Raw genomic sequence first — 22,379 nt, forward strand, 5'->3', positions numbered from 1 at the left:
GTTTGGGGAAGAATGGATACATGTATATGTATGGTTGAGTCCCTTTGCTGTCTACCTGAAACTATTATAGTATTGTTAATCAGCTATACCCCAATACAAAGTAAAAAGTTTATTAAAAAAAATAAAAATAAAATCACTTCATGGGAAGGTCAAGGGAGATGTTAATGAGCTTACCCTGAGACTTTGTATTTTACAGCAGTTCTTCAACTTGTGATCAGTTTGGAAGTTGCTCTTTCCACCCCACGGGGAGGCGTAGCAAAGTCACTGACCCCTGCAGTCAGATGAAGTGTTGAAATGAAGAGACCATCCCAGCAAGGAAACAACTGTCGGCCCATATCCCTCAATATGTTTTTGGAGGCTTGGGGAACCTCTTTCAGTTCTGTACAGTTAAGAACAGAGATAGTAAAGCTACTTGGTGAAGACTCAGTACTAGAACTCTGAGTGATTACAGATTGAGAATTTGCCATATGTAAAAATCCCCTTACACAGAAGTTATCATTCTAGGGCAATAAAGCCTAATATTGAGCTTGAAAGGGATTTGGGTGCCAGAAACAGCTACCAGCTTGGATATAGACTGCACCATCACACAGACCACATACTCAGCTGAGAGCCTCAAGGAGTCTTATTAAAGAAAATAGAAAATAAATGATAGAACCAAACTATTGAGTAATTTTGGTTTCTTGTATTTTCCACATTAATGATTTTAAAAACTTTACATTGGACAAAACCCAGGGTAGAGTTCTCACTATACAGTTGAGATTCACTCACAAAGCGAGTGTGTTTGATTTTCTTTCTTAAATATAAAACAGCAAGTTAAAGGATCCCATGTTATTTGTGTAAGTAGATAATTCACTATGTGTTTCCATATAGGTAATGTCAACCAAAGTCCTGGTTATCCAATTGGACTGACTAGGTAAGCAGCAAATATTAGAGAATGATGCCTGAACAAAGTTTATGCCTGTTTAACTTTATTACAGATCACAACAGCACGTTTTCAGGAGCGATTATTTTGGTAGTCAACCAAGAGCTGAGACAGCACTTCGTCTCAAAATAAAAATGTGCAACAGTAGCACATTTCAATCAGTTCAGCAACAGCTACATACCATCAGCCTATGTCTTTATAGAATTATTACAGTATCTCAAGAATTTCACCATCTGCTCCTTGTTTGGAGTCATTTATTGTAAAGTTATTTTCTTCTTGACTTTTCTACCCCTTTTGTGAGCCAGCTTTTACAAATAGGTGTAAATCAGGGGAATTGACCTCAGTAACAGAAAATTATTCTGAACAATACATAATATCATGGCAGATGACCAAATTACTGTGCAAATGCCAGAAGGAAGTTATTTGGTTCTAAATGTGAACGACAAGGATGTTTAGTTCACAATGTCCAATCAAGACATGTTATACTAGGGTCCCAAGAGAATACTCCTTGAATATGACTAAGGTCACAAGAACTAATGATCTTATCACCACTGGATCAGTTCCCAGTTGACAGAATACAGAGTGATTTTTTACATTTTCCTAGTTTGTAGTTTGTAGGTAAAAGATCACGAGTGAGGCAGATATGTTCCAAGTTAGACCACAATTTCTTCTATGTACCTTTTGCGCTAGATTTACTCCCCAGGAAATAGACTTAATTAAGAACAAGAAACCATGTTTGGATACTTAACAGTATTAGCAGAGAGATTTCTTATGTTACTATTACTTTAAGCCATTTCACCAGTATGGTACCAAGATGCAAGGATGAGAGACAGAGAGGCTCTTCCTTCATCACTTCCCTCACCTGTGTTAACCTCCTTCCATTTCCTCATTCTCTTTGATCCGTTACTACTCAACATGCAGTCTAGGGACCAGAAGAATGAGCATTCCCTGGGAACTTTGAGAAATGCAGGATCTCAGGCCCCAACAAGATCTACTAAATAAGAACTTGCATTTAATTAAATCTTCCCAGGTGAGTTCTGTGCACATGAAAGCATATAGGACATTCTCCTAAAGATACACTTTGGACTACTGACAGGGGAGCTCAGGACATTAATCTCTTTTGATACTTTCATTTCTACTTTTCCTCTCTCATCCAAGAAATTAGCAATCTAAAATCAATCCTCTTCCCTCAAGCCAAAAATAAGACAAATACATAACAACCAACATTTGTTTAAGCCTTTACAATCTACAAAATACTTTCATAACCAATACCCACTAGATGCTTGCTTCATCCTTGAGAGAGAGGCAAGGGTTACAATTCTCATTTTACAGATTTTAGGAAATTATGATGGTTTGATGTTCAGCAACACTCTCCAAGTCACAAACAACTGGTTTTCTGACTTCAAATTAGTGCTTCTTTTGCTAGTGTACCATGATGAATGGACAGAAAACTAAAGCAGAAGGGCACAGGAGTAGACTAAATCTAGAACTTAAAATATATATGGAAGTCACTGGAGTAACCTGAGGGAAATTGATCACATAATTTGTAGCCACCTAGTTAAAGATTTCAACCCCTGATGATGGGGACAGATAAACAGATCTTTTAGACTTTCTTAAATATATTCAACCTCTTCCTGATTAGAAGCTAAACATAATCACAAACAAGAGAAGAGAGGAAAACAAGCTGTGCTTGTGTTTAAGAGCTTTCCTTGTGAGCAATTCTCACCAAGCACATCAGCAGGAACTGGGTGGGAGGCAGGCTGTCAATTCCTCTAGGAATTTTCAGCACCTAGTCCACGTCAGTGTCACACAGGTCAGTCAAATATGATTTCACATCGGTCAGTCAAATACCATGTTTTCTGAAGATATTTCTTTCCGGGCTAACATCATCTTTGATTTATCGATAGTTCTGCCTTTATCCAAATTTTTCCAAACATATATTACCTTTCCAAAACAGGAAGCTTGCAGCTTCACTTTTTGGAATTTCTCCATTAGGAAAAGACAAGTCAGTCTGTCCAGGAAGAGTTTCTCTGCCAAAGCCACTGCCAGGCCTGGCCACCAGCCTTCACACACTGACGACACATGTCCTGTCAGGTAAGAGCTGTACACTGTTCCCAAGGAAAGGTCAAATGCTTTCTTGGAAGCTGTAACCTCTTTGCCTAAGTGTTCTGTTTCAAACTGCATGTACATCTTGTGCAAATGACCCATGAAAGGACAAAACGTTTAGAACATCTTTGAAATAACAAATTTCATCACCAAATATCTTCAGATTCTCCCCCACCCCGAGTTTCAGGGTGAAAGGGGAACTTGGCAGATTTCAGCAGTTCTCTAATAAGTTTGAGAATCAGACTGTCTTGATACAATTTTCAAAATGTTTTCCTCAATATTTGAAGAAAGGGTCAGTACACAAAGGCGGTGGTCAAGATTCCAATCGTATCTTAAGCAACCGTTCTGTAAGGAGGTGATGCATTGAAAGCACGGAAGGCCTGACGCACAGCTATGTGCTCGGCCAATGAGATTTCCAGATATAGTCGTGTAGAACTCCCGTGGGGTTCAAGCTGGAAGAGCGCCCTATACTTGAGATGGAGAAAACAATCCTGCTTCCAGTCCAGCAGAACTAGGAATAGATAATTCTTCCAATTATAACATAAACACATACCCAGATAAATATGGGAGAGAGAGCATGTCCATTTAATTAAAGTGAGATCTGTTTTAGGAACACAATTAAAAACTGGCTACAACCATGATTACCTAAAAATACCGCTAAAATGAATCAACTTCTAGCAATTTTGCTCTTTACATTTCAGTAATTTTATCTGTACATTTCTGAAATACGTTGATATTGGGACTTCTATGTATTTATTTTTCTCCCTCAGCCATCAGATTTTAATGCATTGTATGGCAGAAACCAACAAAACATTGTAAAGCAATTATTCTCCAATTAAAATAATTTTTTTTTAAATGGAAGTTACAGTGAACAAGAAGCAGCTTGGGTAAAAATTCTAAAGCAAGGAGACTTTTCAAAGAATCATGCAGCAAACAAAATATGCTGATTGTTATTGGTGAACTTACCATGCTTGCTGCACATGTTCTCTGCCCCAGTCTTTTGTTTCTTCTATTTGCCATTCTGTTTTCCCTCCTCTTTCCAAGTCCTGTGTCTTCCCCAGGTCTCTGCCTTAATGTTATCCAGTTGAGAGACCTTCCTGGACTGCCTTATATAAAGTCAATGCCCCTTTGTTATTCTTCATCACAATACACGCTATATTTATCTTATGGCATTTAACTTTATTGGTTATTATATATTTTCTTTACTGGTTTATTGCCCACCTCCCTCAGCAGAGTGCAGAATCTTGAGAGCAGGAATCTTGTCAGCCTTTATCATCCTTGAATATATAGTTTCCAGTCCAGAATAGAGTTGGTGCTCAAGAAATATATGTTGAATGAATGACTAAATGCTTTGCTTTCTCTAATCTATTTACTCCTACTATTGAGGCTTTAAAGATTTTCTAGCTCCATTTTCTTTATCAAAAGAAAAGCAATGCCAAAGAATGCTCAAACTACCACACAGTTGCACTCATCTCACAGGGTAGTAAAGTAATGCTCAGAATTTTCCAAACAGGCTTCAATAGTATGTGAACCGTGAACTTCCAGATGTTCAAGCTGGATTTAGAAAAGGCAGAGACATTCAGTTCAGTTCAGCCGCTCAGTCCTGTCCAACTCTTTGGGATCCCATGAACTGCAGCACAAGACGCGTCCCTGTCTATCACCAACTCCCGGTGTCCACTTAAACCAATGTCCATAGTGTCAGTGATGCCATCGAACCATCTCATCCTCTGTCATCCCCTTCTGCTCCTGCCTTCAATCTTTCCCAGCATCAGGGTCTTTTCCAATGAGTCAGCTCTTCACATCAGGTGGCCAAAGTACTGGAGTTTCAGCTTCAGCATCAGACCTACCAATGAAAACCCAGGACTGATCTCCTTTAGGAAGGACTGGTTGGATCTCCTTGCAGTCCAAGGCACTCTCAAGAGTCTTCTCCAATACCACAGTTCAAAAGCATCAATGCTTCAAGCTTAGCTTTCTTCACAGTCCAACTCTCACATCCATACATGACCACTGGAAAAACCATAGCCTTGACTAGATGGATCTTTGTTGGCAAAGTAACCACTCTGCTTTTTAATATGATATCTAGGTTGGTCATAACTTTTCTTCCAAGGAGTAAGCGTCTTTTAATTTCATGGCTGCAATCACCATCTGCAGTGATTTTGAAGCCCAGAAAAATAGTCGGCCACTGTTTCCACTGTTTCCCCATCTATTTCCCATGAAGTGATGGGACCAGATGCCATGATCTTCGTTTTCTTAATGTTGAGCTTTAAGCCAACTTTTTCACTCTCCTCTTTCACTTTCATCAAGAGGCTTTTTAGTTCTTCGCTTACTGCCATAAGAGTGGTGTCATGTGCATATTTAAGGTTATTGATATTTCTCCCGACAATCTTGATTCCAGCTTGTGTTTCTTCTAGTCCAGCGTTTCTCATGATGTACTCTGCATAGAAGTTAAATAAGCAGGGTGACAATATACAGCCTTGATGTACTCCTTTTCCTATTTGGAACCACTCTATTGTTCCATGTCCAGTTCTAACTGTTGCTTCCTGACCTGTATACAGGTTTCACAAGAGGCAGGTCAGGTGGTCTGGTATTCCCATCTCTTGAACAATTTTCCACAGTTTATTGTGATCCACACAGTCAAAGGCTTTGGCATAGTCAATAAAGCAGAAATAGATGTTTCTCTGGAACTCTCTTGCTTTTTCCATGATCCAGCAGATGTTGGTAATTTGATCTCTGGTTCCTCTGCCTTTTCTAAAACCAGCTTGAACATCTGGAATTTCACGGTTCGCGTATTGCTGAAGTCTGGCTTGGAGAATTTTGAGCATTACACATTATGTACACATAATGTGAGCATCTCACTTTAGCATGTGAGATGAGTGCAACTGTGCAGTAGTTTGAGCATTCTTTGGCATTGCCTTTCTTTGGGATTGGAATGAAAACGGACCTTTTCCAGTCCTGTGGCCACTGCTGAGTTTTCCAAATTTGCTGGTATATTGAGTCCAGCACTTTCACAGTATCATCTATTAGGATTTGAAATAGCTGAACTGGAATTCCATCACCTACACTAGCTTTGTTCATAGTGATGCTTCTTAAGGCCCACTTGACTTCTCATTCCAGAATGTCCGGCTCTAGGTGACTGATCACACCATCGTGATTATCTGGGTCATGAAGATCTTTTTGTACAGTGCTTCTGTGATTCTTGCCACCAAGAATCTGCTTCTGTTAGGTCCATACCATTTCTGTTCTTTATTGAGAAACCAGAGATCAAATTGCCAACATCTGCTGGATCATCAAAAAGGCAAAAGAGTTCCGAAAAACATCTATTTCCGCTTTATTGACTATGCCAAAGCCTTTGACTGTGTGGATCACAATCAACTGTGGAAAATTCTGAGAGAGATGGGAATACCAGACCACCTGACCTGCCTCTTGAGAAACCTGTATACAGGTTAGGAGCAACAGTTAGAACTGGACATGGAACAACAGACTGTTTCCAAATAGGAAAAGGAGTACATCAAGGCCGTATATTGTCACTCTGCTTATTTAACTTATATGCAGAGTACATCATGAGAAATGCTGGGCTGGATGTAGCACAAGCTGGAATCAAGATTCCCAGGAGAAATATCAATAACTTCAGATATGCAGATGACACCACCCTTATGGCAGAAAGCAAGAAAAACTAAAGAGCCTCTTCATGAAAGTGAAAGAAGAGAGTGAAAAAGTTGGCTTACAGTCATCAAGACAGTATGGTACTATGGTAGTGGCACAAAGATAGAAATATAGATCAATGGAACAAAATAGAAAGCCCTGAGATACATCCACGCACCTATGGACATCTTATCTTTGACAAAGAGGCAAGATTATATAATGGAGAAAAGACAATCTCTTTAACAAGTTGTGCTGGGAAAACTGGTCAACCACTTGAAAAAGAATGAAACTAGAACACTTTCTAACACCATACACAAAAATAAACTCAAAACGGATTAAAGATTTAAATGTAAGACCAGAAACTATAAAACTCCTAGAGGAGAACATAGGCAAAACACTCTCCAACATAAATCACAGCAGGGTCCTCTATGACCCACTTCCCAGAATACTGGAAATAAAAGCAAAAATAAACAAATGGGACCTAATTAAACATACAGGCTTCTGCCCAACAAAGGAAACTATAAGCAAGGTGAAAAGACAGCCTTCAGAATGGGAGAAAATAATAGTAAATGAAACAACTGACAAAGAACTAATCTCAAAAATACACAAGCAACTCCTGCAGCTCAATTCCAGAAAAATAAATGACCCAATCAAAAAATGGGCCAAAGAACTAAACAGACATTTCTCCAAAGAAGACACACAGATGGCTAACAAACACATGAAAAGATGCTCAACATCACTCATTATCAGTCAGTTCAGTTCAGTCGCTCAGTCGTGTCCAAATCTTTGCGACCCCAGGAATCACAGCACGCCAGGCCTCCCTGTCCATCACCAACTCCCGGAGTTCACTCAGACTCACGTCCATCGAGTCAGTGATGCCATCCAGCCATCTCATCCTCTGTCATCCCCTTCTCCTCCTGCCCCCAATCCCTCCCAGCATCAGAGTCTTTTCCAATGAGTCAACTCTTCGCATGAAGTGGCCAAAGTACTGGAGTTTCAGCTTTAGCATCATTCCTTCCAAAGAAATCCCAGGGCTGATCTCCTTCGGAATGGACTGGTTGGATCTCCTTGCAGTCCAAGTCACTCTCAAGAGTCTTCTCCTACACTACAGTTCAAAAGCATCAATTCTTCGGCGCTCAGCCTTCAATAACCTCGGATATGCAGATGACACGACCGTTATGGCAGAAAGTGAAGAGGAACTAAAAAGTCTCTTGATGAAAGTGAAAGTGGAGAGTGAAAAAGTTGGCTTAAAGCTCAACATTCAGAAAACTAAGGTCATGGCATCCGGTTCCGTCACTTTGTGGGAAATAGATAGGGAAACAGTGGAAACAGTGTCAGACTTTATTTTGGGGGGCTCCAAAATCACTGCAGATGGTGACTGCAGCCATGAAATTAAAAGATGCTTACTCCTTGGAAGAAAAGTTATGACCAACCTAGATAGCATATTGAAAAACAGAGACATTACTTTGCCCACTAAGGTCCGTCTAGTCAAGGCTATGGTTTTTTCAGTAGTCATGTATGGATGCGAGAGTTGAATGCAAATCAAAACCACAATGAGGTACCATTTCACGCCAGTCAGAACGGCTGTGATCCAAAAGTTTACAAGCAATTAAGTAGACTTTATTGCTACAGTAAAAATACTTCAGAGGGTGTGGAGAAAAGGGAACCCTCTTTCACTGTTGGTGGGAATGTAAACTATTACAGCCACTATGGAGAACAGTGTGGAGATTCCTTAAAAAAACTGGAAATAGAACTGCCTTATGACCCAGCTATCCCACTACTGGGCACACACACCGAGGAAACCAGAATTGAAAGAGACACATGTACCCCTATGTTCATCGCAGCACTGTTTATAAAAGCCAGGACATGGAAGCAACCTAGATGTCCATCAGCCGATGAATGGATGAGAAAGCTGTGGTACATGTACACAATGGAGTATTACTCAGCCATTAAAAAGAATACATTTGAATCAGTTCTAATGAGGTGGATGAAACTGGAGCCTATTATACAGAGTGAAGAAAGCCAGAAAGAAAAACACCAATATAGTATACTAATGCATATATATGGAATTTAGAAAGATAACAATAATAACCCTGTATGTGAGACAGCAAAAGAGACACAGATGTATAGAACAGTCTTTTGGATTCTGTGGGAGAGGGAGAGGATGGGATGATTGGGGAGAATGGCATTGAAACATGTATAGTATCATATATGAAATGATTCACCAGTCCAGGTTCGGTGCATGATACAGGATGCTTGGGGCTAGTGCACTGGGATGATCCAGAGGGATGGTACAGGGAGGGAGGTGGGAGAGGGGTTCAGGATGGGGAACACGTGTACACCCATAGCAGATTCATGTTGATGTATGGCAAAACCAATACAATAGTGTAAAGTAATTAGCCTTCAATTAAAATAAATAATTTTTTTTAAAGAGTACACCAAGAAAAAAAAATGTTGGCTTAAAGCTCAACATTCAGAAAACTAAGATCATGGCATCTGGTCCCATCACTTCATGGGAAATAGACTGGGAAACAGTGAAAACAGTGGCAGACTTTATTTTGGGGGGCTCCAAAATCACTGTAGATGGTGACTGCAGCCATGAAATTAAAAGATGCTTGCTCCTTGGAAGGAAAGTTATGACCAACCTAGACAGCATATTAAAAAGCAGAGACATTACTTTGCCAACAAAGGTTCATCTAGTCAAGGCTATTGTTTTTCCAATGGTCATGTATGGATGTGAGAGTTGGACTATAAAGAAAGCTGAGTGCCGAAGAATTGATGCTTTTGAACTGTGGTGTTGGGGAAGACTCTTGAGATTCCCTTGGACTGCAAGGAGATCCAACCAGTCCTTCTTAAAGGAGATCAGTCCTGGGTGTTCACTGGTAGGTCTGATGCTGAAGCTGAAACTCCAATACTTTGACCACCTGATGTGAAGAGCTGACTCATTTGAAAAGACCCTGATGCTGGGAAAGATTGAAGGCAGGAGCAGAAGGGGATGACAGAGGATGAGATGGTTGGATGGCATCACTGATTCAATGGACATGAGTCTGAGTAAACTCTGGGAGTTGGTGATGGACAGGGAGGCCTGGCGTGCTTTGGTCCATGGGGTCACAAAGAGTCGGACATGACTGAGAGATGTAACTAAACTAAATTTTTCATCAAAATGTTTATTAGCTACACATATAACATAGCCATGTTGGCCTGAGAGGAATGTCTTAATCTGAAAAAAAGCAGTCTTCTTGATTCTGAAAACGGACTGAAAAATGGAAACAGCTACCTTTATCCATAGGATAAGATTGTTGATGAAAAACATATACTTTTTAACCACTAAAAGCTGAGCACTGAAGAACTGATGCTTTTGAAATGTGGTGTTGGAGAAGACTCTTGATAGTCCCTTGGACTGCAAGGAGATCCAACCAGTCCTTCCTAAAGGAGATCAGTCCTGGGTGTTCATTGGTAGGTCTGATGTTGAAGGTGAAACTGCAATACTTTGGCCACCTGATGCGAGGAGCTGACTCATTTGAAAAGACCTGATGCTGGGAATGATTGAGGGCAGGAGGAGAAGGGGACAACAGAGGATGAGATGGCTGGATGACATCACCGACTCAATGGACATGAGTTTGAGTGAACTCCAGGAGTTGGTGATGGACAGGGAGGCCTGGCGTGCTTCGATTCTTGGGGTTGCAACGAGTCGGACACAACTGAGCGACTGAACTGACTGACCGAACTGATGATCAATGACAAAAACTCAACTATTTTTAAACTGTTAACACCATGGTAGAGTTTATTTTAAAGAATATTTCACTGATTTTAAGACTCTGATCCAAAATTCATCAACTTATTTGGATTAAAACTTATCAGGAATTGTTTTAATGTTGAGGGCAACTCTTTTGTAAGAAAAAATTCTTTTCTGCTAAAGGGGTTTAAGAAGAATAAATTGAGTTGATTATTTGCAATATGACTTTTCATGTTCCAGAATACACTAGCATACAGGGAATTTTGAACTTGAGTCTTTATGAACAAGGTCAGAACACAGAAGCACTTGGCGATTTTGGAGTCAAACTTCAAAAGCTCTGGAGGAGAAGGGGAAATGCTTATATGTTATCTGCTTCAATATGTGTGTGTGTGTGTGCTCAGTCATGTCCAACTCTTTGCAACCCTATGGACTGTAGCCTGCCAGGCCCTTCTGTTCGTGGACTTTTTCAGGCAAGAATATTGGAGTGAGTTGCCATTTCCTACTCCAGGGGATCTTTGCAACCCAGGGATCAAACCCCCATCTCTGGCGTCTCCTGCATTAGCCGGCACATTCTTTACCACTGTGCCACCTGGGAAGCCCCATCTGTTCCAAGAACATCTTTAAATTAATTAACCACTTTGAGAATCTCTTTTTTACTCACAATTTAGAAGTAATAGTTTATACTTAGTTGTGTGTATATGTTAATCTCAGCCTCCTATTTTATCTCTTCCTGTCAGCCTTTCCTTTTGGTAGCTGTAAGTTTGTTTTCTGTGTCTGTGGGTATCTTTCTGTTTTAGAATAAGTTCATTTGTGCCTTTTTTTTCTTTTAGATTTCACATATGAAGGATATCATATGATATTCGTCTTTATCTGGCTCAACATATATATACCACCCGTGTATAAAATAAATAACCAATATGGGCCTACTGTATAGTACAGGGAAGTATACACAGTATTATGTAGTACTCTATTAGGGGAAAGAATCTTAAAAGAATATATATATATATACACACACACACACACACACACACATATATATATTGGAGAAAGCAATGGCACCCCACTACAGTATTCTTGCCTGGAAAATACCATGGTCGGAGGAGCCTGATAGTCTATAATCCATGGGGTCGCAAAGATTTGGACACGACTGAGCAACTAAACTTTCACTTTCATATATATATTTATATAAAATATTGAATCACTGTGCTATAAACCTGAAACTTACACAATATTGTAAACCAACTATACTTCAACAAAGAAGTTCTTTTAATTTTAAAAAAATGACTTCTCAATTTCTGTTATCTATAGTATCTCAAAATGCCACTAAAAGTTTATACATGCATACTTTTTATATGTTCCAGTTGATAAATATTCCCTTCAAGAGCACTAGAAGAGTGCTATATTTATATTTTTGCATACAAATAAACTTCTTCAAAGATACATGTACCCCAATTTTCATTGAAGTACTGTTAATAACAGCCAAGACCTGGAAGCAACCTAAAAAGTTGCTTGGTAGAATGGATAAAGAAAACGTGGTATACACACACACAAACACACGCACACCATGGACTACTACTCAGCTATAAAGGAGAATGAAATAATGCCATTGCAGCAACATGGATGCACCTAGAGATTATGACACTAAATGAAGGAAGTCAGACAAAGACAAATATCATATGATATCACTTATGTGGAATCTAAAATATAACCCAATGAACTTATTTACAAAACAGAAACAGACTCACAACCATAAAAACAAGTTTATGTTTACCAAGGGGGAGGGGGGCAGGGAGGATTAAATTAGGAGTTTGGGATTACCTCATACAAATTACTATATAAAATAGATGAACAACAAAGTCCTATTGTATAGCACAGAGAGCTAGATTCAATATCCTGTAATAAAACATAATGGAAAAGAATCTGAAAAAGAATATGCATATACATGTACAACTAAATCACTTTGCTGTACAGCAGAAACTGTACAGCATTGTAAATAGTCCAACATTGTAAATCAACTGTACATCAATAAAAATAAACTTTTTCTTAAAAAGAGAAGTAATATTGCCATGGATATTCCTCAAAAACTGATGACTTCTGAACCCATAACCTAAAGCAGTTTAGGTGCTTAGTATGGACTAACTTTGCATGTGGTAGCACATTTATTTACCAGGAAACTAAGGCACAGAGAGATTAAATAGTTGCCCCATGTTGTACAGCTAAAAGTTTGCAGAGTCAGGCTGTCAAAGATGACTTTAGATCTTCTAGTCTAGAAGACTAAACTTCTGCAAGATATAAGCATAAGTAATCATAAGTCAGGAACTTGTTAGATTTGGGAACTTGAAGGTTCCCCAAAGCTAGTGGCAATCAAGCCCTCTTCTATCACAGCCCCATCATTCCTTTCTCAAAACTCTAAGGAACATTTAGTCCTGTTGAAAATTATTGTCTGCATTACCCAGCCTTCATGTTTGTGGACCACATTCTGAAGAAGAAACTTCTTTTCTTAAGCTGAAGTCTCATAACTATAATCATCTGCACATTTAACCAATTTGGCCTTTCTAGTCTCTCATTTCCAGCTCATGTCCATGCTCTTGCTGTGAAAGCACCAAGGGATGACCGAACTGGAGCACACTCTTGGCTACATTGCATGCCTCCAGTACTATCTTTTCTTGAGTGTATGGGCTTGGAAATGTTTGCACAATGAAGCTACAGTGTTCTGCAGGTTGAACATCAATCAATGTGCTTAAAATATCTTACACCACCGCCAAACAAAGATGCCTCTGTTCTTGACTGCTGGCTCAGCAATCCCCTCAGAGCTGCTGGAAATGAATGTAGGTGGAAAATTGGCTGCCGACAAATACCCTGCTGTCAATGCTAGCCAACACACTGGATAAAAACCAGAGGAGTGTGCACTGTGCATTTTTCCAACCTTGATTTCAGCCTTCACTGGAATTGACTGTGTTTGTTCCAGAGAAATCAAGGCATGAAGGGAGTAGTTAGGGAGGTGTGAGCTAAATACAATGAGTCCACTATCTTCTAAAGTCTTGATAAGATAGCTTCACTCATAAGTGCTGAATTTCACAGCCTTTACACATGCAGGAATATTTCTTTAAATGTTAATTTTTTATGCATGAATAATAACTATCTCTGTGTGGTCAAGGGTTAGCACTCAAAGATTTCTTTGACCATACTAAAGAAGCCAAGAAACACCTGGAGTAATAAGCAAATTTGGCCTTGGAGTACAGAATGAATCAGGGCAAAAGCTAATAGAGTTCTGCCAAGAGAACACACTGGTCATAGCAAACACCCTGTTTCAACAACACAAGAGAAGACTCTACACATGGACATCACCAGATGGCCAACACTGAAATCAGATTGATTATATTCTTTGTGTCCAAAGATGGAGAAGCTCTATACAGTCAGCAAAAACAAGACCAGGAGCTGACTGTGGGTAAGATCAAGAACTCTTTATTGCCAAATTCAGACTGAAATTGAAGAAAGTAGGGGAAACCACTAGACCATTCAGGTATGACCTAAGTCAAATCCCTTACCATTATACAGTGTAAGTAAAAAATAGATTTAAAGGACTAGATCTGATAGACAGAGTGCCTGATGAACTATGGACAATGGTTCGTGATATTGTACAGGAGGCAGTGATCAAGAGCATCCCCAACAAAAAGAAATGCAAAAAAGCAAAATGGCTGTCTGAGGAGGCCCTACAAATAGCCGTGAAAACAAGAGAAGTGAAAAGCAAGAAGGAGAAAAGGAAAGATATACCCATTTGAATGCAGAGTTCCAATGAATAGCAAGGAGAGATAAGAAAGTTTTGTTCAGTGATCAGTGCAAAGAAATAGAGGAAAATAATAGAAGGGGAAAAGACTAGAGATCTCTTCAAAAAATTAAAGATACCAAGGGAACATTTCATGCATGGACTCAATAAAAGACAGAAATGTCATGGACCTAACAGAAGCAGAAGATATTAAGAGGTGGCAAGAATACACAGAAGTGTACAAAAAACATCTTCATGACCCAGATAATCATGATGGTGTGATCACTCACCTAGAGCCAGACATCCTAGAATGTGAAATCAAGTGGGCCTTAGAAAGCATCACTACGAACAAAGCAAGTGTAGGTGATCAAATTCCAGTTCAGCTATTTCAAATCCTAATAGATGATACTGTGAAAACGCTGCACTCAAAATGCCAGCAAATTTGGAAAACTCAGCAGTGGCCACAGGACTGGAAAATGTCAGTTTTCATCCCAAAGAAAAGCAATGCCAAAGAATGCTCAAACTATCACACAATTGCACTCATCTCACATGCTAGTAAAGAAATGTTCAAAATTCTTCAAGCCAGGCTTTAGCAATGCGTGAACCATGAACTTCCAGATGTTCAAGCTGGTTTTAGAAAAAGCAGAGGAACCAGAGATCAAATTGCCAACATCCGCTGGATCATGGAAAAAGCAAGAGAGTTCCGGAAAAACATCTCTTTCTGCTTTATTGACTATGTCAAAGCCTTTGACTGTGCGGATCACAATAAACTGTGGAAAATTGTTCAAGAGATGGGAATACCAGATCACCTGACCTGCTTCTTGAGAAACCTATATGCAGGTCAGGAAGCAACAGTTAGAACTGGACATGGAACAACAGACTGCTTCAAAATAGGAAAAGGAGTACATCAAGGCTGTATATTGTCACCCTACTTATTTAACTTCTATGCAGAGTACATCATGAGAAACACTGGACTGGAAGAAGCACAAGCTGGAATCAAGATTGCCGGGAGAAATATCAATAACCTCAGATATGCAGATGACACCACCCTTATAGCAGAAAGTGAAGAGGAACTAAAAAGCCTCTTGATGAAAGTGAAAGAGGAGAGGGAAAAAGTTGGCTTAAAGCTCAACATTCAGAAAATGAAGATCATGGCATCCAGTCCCATCACTTCATGGGAAATAGATGGGGAAACAGTGGAAACAGTGTCAGACTTTATTTTTTTGGGCTCCAAAATCACTGCAGATGGTGATTGCAGCCATGAAATTAAAAGACACTTACTCCTTGAAAGGAAAGTTATGACCAACCTAGATAGCATATTCAAAAGCAGAGACATTACTTTGCCAACAAAGGTCCATCTAGTCAAGGCTATGGTTTTTCCAGTGGTCATGTATGGCTGTGAGAGTTGGACTGTGAAGAAAGCTGAGCGCCGAAGAACTGATGCTTTTGAACTGTGGTGTTGGAGAAGACTCTTGAGAGTCCCTTGGACTGCAAGGAGATCCAACAAGTCCATTCTAAAGGAGATCAGCCCTGGGTGTTCATTGGAAGGACTGATGCTGAAGCTGAAACTCCAATACTTTGGCCACCTGATGCGAAAAACTGACTCATCTGAGAAGACCCTGATGCTGGGAAAAATTGAAGGCAGGAGGAGAAGGGGAGGACAGAGTATGAGATGGTTGGATGGCATCACTGACTTGATGGACGTGAGTTTGGGTAAACTCCGCGAGTTGGTGATGGACAGGGAAGCCTGGTGTACTGTGATTCATGGGGTCCCAAAGAGTCGGACATAACTGAGTGACTGAACTGAACTGAACTGAACTGATGATACCATCAGATTTCTCTTTGCTCTTTGGTTTTGCAACAAAGTTTGATGTGGTGGCTACATTTTATTGCACTTGGATCCTTGAAGGACTGCAATGAGTAAAAAGCCAATCAACACTTAATGTAATGTGTTCTTGTTGTTTTTCAGCCACTCAGCCATGTCCGATTCTTTGTGACTCCGTGGACTGCAGCACTCCAGGCTTCCCTGTCCTTCACCATTTCCCAGAGCTACTCAAACTCATGTCTATTGAGTCAGTGATGCCATCCAACCATCTCATCTTCTGGCATCCCCTTCTCCTCCTGCCTTCAATGTTTCCCAGCATCAGGGTCTTTTCTAATGAGTCAGCTCTTCACGTCAGGTGGCCAAAGTATTGGAGTTTCAGCTTCAGCATCAGTCCTTCCAATGAATATTCATTCATGATTAATATCATTTAGGATTGACAGGTTGGATCTCCCGGCAGCCCAAGGGACTCTCAAGAGTCTTCTCCAACCCCACAGTTCAAACGCATCAATTTTTCAGCATGCAGCCTTCTTTATGGTCCAGCTATCATATCTGTACATGACTACTGGAAAAACCATAGCCTTGACTAGACGGACCTTAGTCGGCAAAGTAACGTCTCTGCTTTTTAATATGCTATCTAGGTTGGTCATAACTTTTCTGCCAAGGAGTAAGCGTTTTTTAATTTCATGGCTGCAGTCACCATCTGCAGGGATTTTGAAGCCCAAGAAAATAGTCTGTCACTGTTTTCATTGTTTCCCCATCAATTTGCCATGAACCGATGGGACCAAACTAGCATTTTTGCTTTAAGCCATTTGTTTTGTGGGAGGTTATTTGCTATCACAGCATGATTCAAAATAACTTGATGAATATAGAAATTAATTTGTATAATTAGGGTGCGTGCATGCTAAGTCACTTCAGTCATGTCCAGCTCTTTGAAACCCTGTGGAGTGTAGCCCTCCAGGCTCCTCTGTTCATGGGATTCTTCAGGCAAGAATACTGGAGTGGGTTGTCATGCCCTACTCCAAGGAATCTTCCCAACCCAGGCATCAAACCCAGGACTCAGGTTTCCTGCTTTGGCAGGTGGATTCTTTACCACTAGCACCATCTGGAAAACTCATAATTAGGATAGTGCACCAAAATAAATAAATAGCATTGGCTTAGGGATCAAGTAGCAACTGGCAAGGAAACTATTAGTGGAGGCATAAAGAATTGCATTCCATTTTATTCTGTGGCAAATCATTTAGCAAATCCTCACCTGAAATAAATTGGAAGCATAACCTTATGATGCATTTAAGAAACTCAAGGTCTTGGGAAGAGGTAGGAAGATCGAGTACTAGTAACTTCACTTTCACTTTTCACTTTCATGCATTGGAGAAGGAAATGGCAACCCACTCCAGTGTTCTTGCCTGGAGAATCCCAGGGACAGGGGAGCCTCGTGAGCTGCTGTTTATGGGGTCACACAGAGTCGGACATGACTGAAGCGACTTAGCAGCAGCAGCAGCAGCAGCAGCAGCATATGTTGCTTGCTTTGGGCAGTATTTGATGAGGTACCAAGTCTGAGTACCTAAGAAAGTATCCAAGACTAAAATCTCCTACAAATCCATGAAGGACAATGTGAAAAACCTTTGCTGTTTTATGCAACTGAAATTTGAGACATGTTTGGTAGCACAACAAAACCATCATTATCCTGACTAAAATGTAGTTCAATTAACCTCATTTTACAAATGAAAAAGCTGAAAGAGATTTGGTGAATATCTCAACATTCCAATGTTCCAATTAAAAGCAAAGCTGACACAAACCAGTGTGTTTTGTCACAGTGAACCAGTGTGTGTCTTCTTTGACATTAAACAGGACATCTTTCAAATAAAGAAATCTTTCTCTTTTAACTCCCATCACAGCTTGTACACAAATGGAATAAAAGCCCTTTGGTCCCCAAAGATTCTCACCAGAGGAGATGTAGGGCTTGATCAAGAAGATAAGAACAGGAGGTCATAGTTTAATATTTTAGTTCAAGAAGGAAGATGAAACAAAAACTCCTATGTCACACAATAGGAAATGCACCCTCACTAATACTTCAGAAATGAACATCTGAAAATGGGAAAGCAACACTGAAAGGGTGGGAGCTTCACATACAAGAAACAAACATTTAAGATTAAGTATAAACCTGACCTAACAGAAGCAGAAGATATTAAGAAGAGGTGGCAAGAATACATGGAAGAACTGTACAAAAAAGATCTTCATGACCCAGGTAATCATGATGGTGCGATCACTCACCTAGAGCCAGACATCTTAGAATGTGAAGCCAAGTGGGCCTTAGAAAGCATCACTACGAACAAAGCTAGTGGAGGTGATGGAATTCCAGTTGAGCTGTTTCAAATCCTGAAAGATGACACTGTGAAAGTGCTGCACTCAATATGCCAGCAAGTTTGGAAAACTCAGCAGTGGCCACAGGACTGGGAAAGGTCCATTTTCATTCCAATCCCAAAGAAAGGCAATGCAAAAGAATGCTCAAACTACCGCACAATTGCACTCATCTCACATGCTAGTAAAGTAATGCTTAAAATTCTCCAAGCCAGGCTTCAGCAATACATGAACCATGAACTTCCAGATGTTCAAGCTGGTTTTAGAAAAGGCAGAGGAACCAGAAATCAAATTGCCAACATCGACTGGATCATCGAAAAAGCAAGAGAGTTCCAGAAAAACATCTATTTCTGCTTTATTGACTATGCCAAAGCCTTTGACTGTGTGGATCACAATCAACTGTGGAAAATTGTTCAAGAGAAAGGAATACCAGACCACCTGACCTGCCTCTTGAGAAATCTGTATGCAGGTCAGGAAGCAACAGTTAGAACTGGACATGGAACAACAGACTGCTTCAAAACAGGAAAAGGAGTACATCAAGGTTGTATATTGTCACCCTGCTTATTTAACTTCTATGCAGAGTACATCATGAGAAACACTGGACTGGAAGAAGCACAAGCTGGAATCAAGATTGCCGGGAGAAATATCAATAACCTCAGATATGCAGATGACACCACCCTTATGGCAGAAAGTGAAGAGGAACTCAAAAGCCTCTTGATGAAAGTGAAAGAGGAGAGTGAAAAAGTTGGCTTAAAGCTCAACATTCAGAAAACGAAGATCATGGCATCCAGTCCCATCACTTCATGGGAAATAGATGGGGAAACAGTGGAAACAGTGTCAGACTTTATTTTTTTGGGCTCCAAAATCACTGCAGATGGTGACTGCAGCCATGAAATTAAAAGGCGCTTACTCCTTGGAAGGAAAGTTATGACCAACCTAGATAGCATATTCAAAAGCAGAGACATTACTTTGCCGACTAAGGTCCGCCTAGTCAAGGCTATGGTTTTTCCAGTGGTCATGTATTGATGTGAGAGTTGGACTGTGAAGAAAGCTGAGCGCCGAAGAATTGATGCTATTGAACTGTGGTGTTGGAGAAGACTCTTGAGAGTCCCTTGGACTGCAAGGAGATCCAACCAGTCCATTCTGAAGGAGATCAACCCTGGGATTTCTTTGGAAGGAATGATGCTAAAGCTGAAGCTCCAGTACTTTGGCCACCTCATGCGAAGAGTTGACTCATTGGAAAAGACTCTAATGCTGGGAGGGATTGGGGGCAGGAGGAGAAGGGGACGACCCAGGATGAGATGGCTGGATGGCATCACGGACTTGATGGATGTGAGTCTGAGTGAACTCCGGGAGTTGGTGATGGACAGGGACTCCTGGCGTGCTGCGATTCATGGGGTCGCAAAGAGTCAGACACGACTGAGCGACTGAACTGAACTGAACTGAACTGAACTGAACTTGTATTTGGCAATCAGCATCTCAGACTTTGCTGTTTGTTTCAAAAGAACCTGTGTCTCTCCATGTTTTCATGGTTTACCTTCTACTGAATAAAACCATGACAAATGTTTGAAGTTAAATGAATAGGAATATTTGATAACTGACAGGCACATGATAAATTACTCAACATTGTTAATCACCAGAGAAATGTGAACCACAATGAGATACCACTGAACCATTTGCAATGACAAGGATGCACTTAGTTAATTTGGACTTACTGAACTTGGTAAATAACATGAGCTTATGCTTGGCAAAATAAGTCAGACAGAAAAAGACTGACACTATGTTTTTACTTACATGTAAAATCTAAAAAATAAAACAAATAAATGAAAATTGGAAATTGAAACAAAACAGACTCACAGATGTGGAAATCAAACTAGTGATTACCAGTTGGGAGAAGGAAGGGCAGAGGAGAAAGATAGGGGTAGAGGATTAAGAGACAGAACTACTATGTATAAAATTAATAAGCTACAGAGATATATTGTCCAGCATAAGAATATAGCCAATATTTTATAACTTTGAATGAAGTATAAGCTATAAAAATATTAAATCACTATGCTATAGACCTGAAACATATAATTTTGAAATCCACTGCAGTTCAATAAAAGAGAATATTTTGCGACACAAGAAAACTGTATGAAATGTAAATATTAGTGTTCATAAATAAAGCTTTATTAGAACACAGCTGTGCCCGTTCATCTGCTGTCAGCTATGATTTTTTTTTCACATCAGGTTAAGAGTTAGAACAGAAACCATAAAGACCAAAAGGCTGAGAATATTTAATAACTAGTTCTTTACAGAGAAAGTTTGCCAACACCTGATGTAAACTACGTAACTTCACTACTTAAAAATGTTAAGAGAGGTTATGAGTTATATAGAACTCAAAAGGTTTTTGTTTAGAAATCAGGGGAAAAAAAGAAAACATATACAACAAATATTATCTCTATAGAAAAGATGAAAGCTAAAATTATAAAAAGGATCAAGGATTCAGAAGCAAAAACTAAGAGTGAACCAATTCCTCTACACACTGATAGCTTTGCCCAAGTCACTTTATATTGCTTTCACTCATCCAATTAAAACTTTACTGAGTGCCTATTCTATGCCTGGCACAGTGAAGACATGGAGAATGAAAAAGTGAAAATGGTAGTTACTCAGTCACATCTGACTCTTTGCAACCCCATGAACTGTAGCCCACCAGGCTCCTCTGTCCATGGAATTCTCCAGGCAAGAATACTGAAATGGATTGCCATGCCCTCCTCCGTGGGATTTTCCCAATCCAGGAATCAAACCCAAATCTCCTATAATGCAGGCCGATTCTTTAGTCTGAGCCACCAGGGAAGCCCAGAGAATACTATAGTGAAAAAAAAGAGTACCCGGTCCTCATAAAATCTCAGGTTTGCTGTGAAGGTTAAATACAACAAAGAGCAATAAGGCACTCTGTGAAATTTAAAGCAGTATATGTAATTATTCATATATTTTGAAGCTACTGGTATAGAGGATTTTTGTCTTAGATCTTAACCAGATCTTGCAAACTTAGAAGACTTAGAATCCTTCTGCTGATTTTTACTAAGTGAGAGCTCTTGATTCTGCTCTTACCTTAATGTCATCTCAACTATGCATTTCCCATTTTTAAATAACATGCTACTTATCTAGCATTTGATTCCACCATATTATTCTATTTACCGTGCACATGGGATGCAATTAAGAGCCTAACCCAGTAATAGTGCTGGTCATAATTGGCTCCTTGTTTATCTTTTGATAGACTAAAGAGTGGATTTTGTTTGAAAGAAAAGTTGTCAAGAAAGCAAATAAACAGCTAATGCATGTGGTCTTTTACAGATGGTACATTTCATCATCATGCAATAACTGCTGAGTAAACATTTTTAGATAAGAAGTATTTAGATTTTATACTAAAGTTTTTGATAAGAGTAATTGGAAAAAACTAAGCCTATATTTTCTGACACAGAAATATTTATTAAGTACTATTGCCAAAAATATATCTATTTTACATTATTCAACAAAAAATAGCATAATGGTGAAATATACTTCAAATATTATTAAATTATTTTGTCTTCTTTATCAAATTAGTCAACATAAAAATATATCAAGATGATTTTCTGAATGAAATTATTATTCTTTTCAAACATTTCCATATTTTGAAGTGAGTTTGTAATATTCATGTTACCCACAGCTCATCTTTGTTTTATTTTGCAAGTATAGAGCAATTGGAAATTAGTACTTATAATAAAGTTTACATGACTCAATAATTGTTCACTCCTAAAATTTTTATTTTCCCCTTTTATATGAAAAGGAATAAGCCACTGATGTTTTCAGTGATTTTATAAACAAATAAAAAGTAATTTCATTTCTCTCTTCATATTATTTTCCTGCTTAACCTCAGTTAAAGGATAAAAGAATCATGAAATGCTGTCATGTTAGAATTATAAGTGCTATACCATTAGGGGGAAAATGGGAGGTTATATATTAATAATTAATTCCTATTCAAGACTTGACTAACATCTCACTT

The sequence above is a fragment of the Capra hircus genome, chromosome 14 (assembly GCF_001704415.2).
Source record: "Capra hircus breed San Clemente chromosome 14, ASM170441v1, whole genome shotgun sequence".
Classification (NCBI taxonomy): domain Eukaryota; kingdom Metazoa; phylum Chordata; class Mammalia; order Artiodactyla; family Bovidae; genus Capra; species Capra hircus.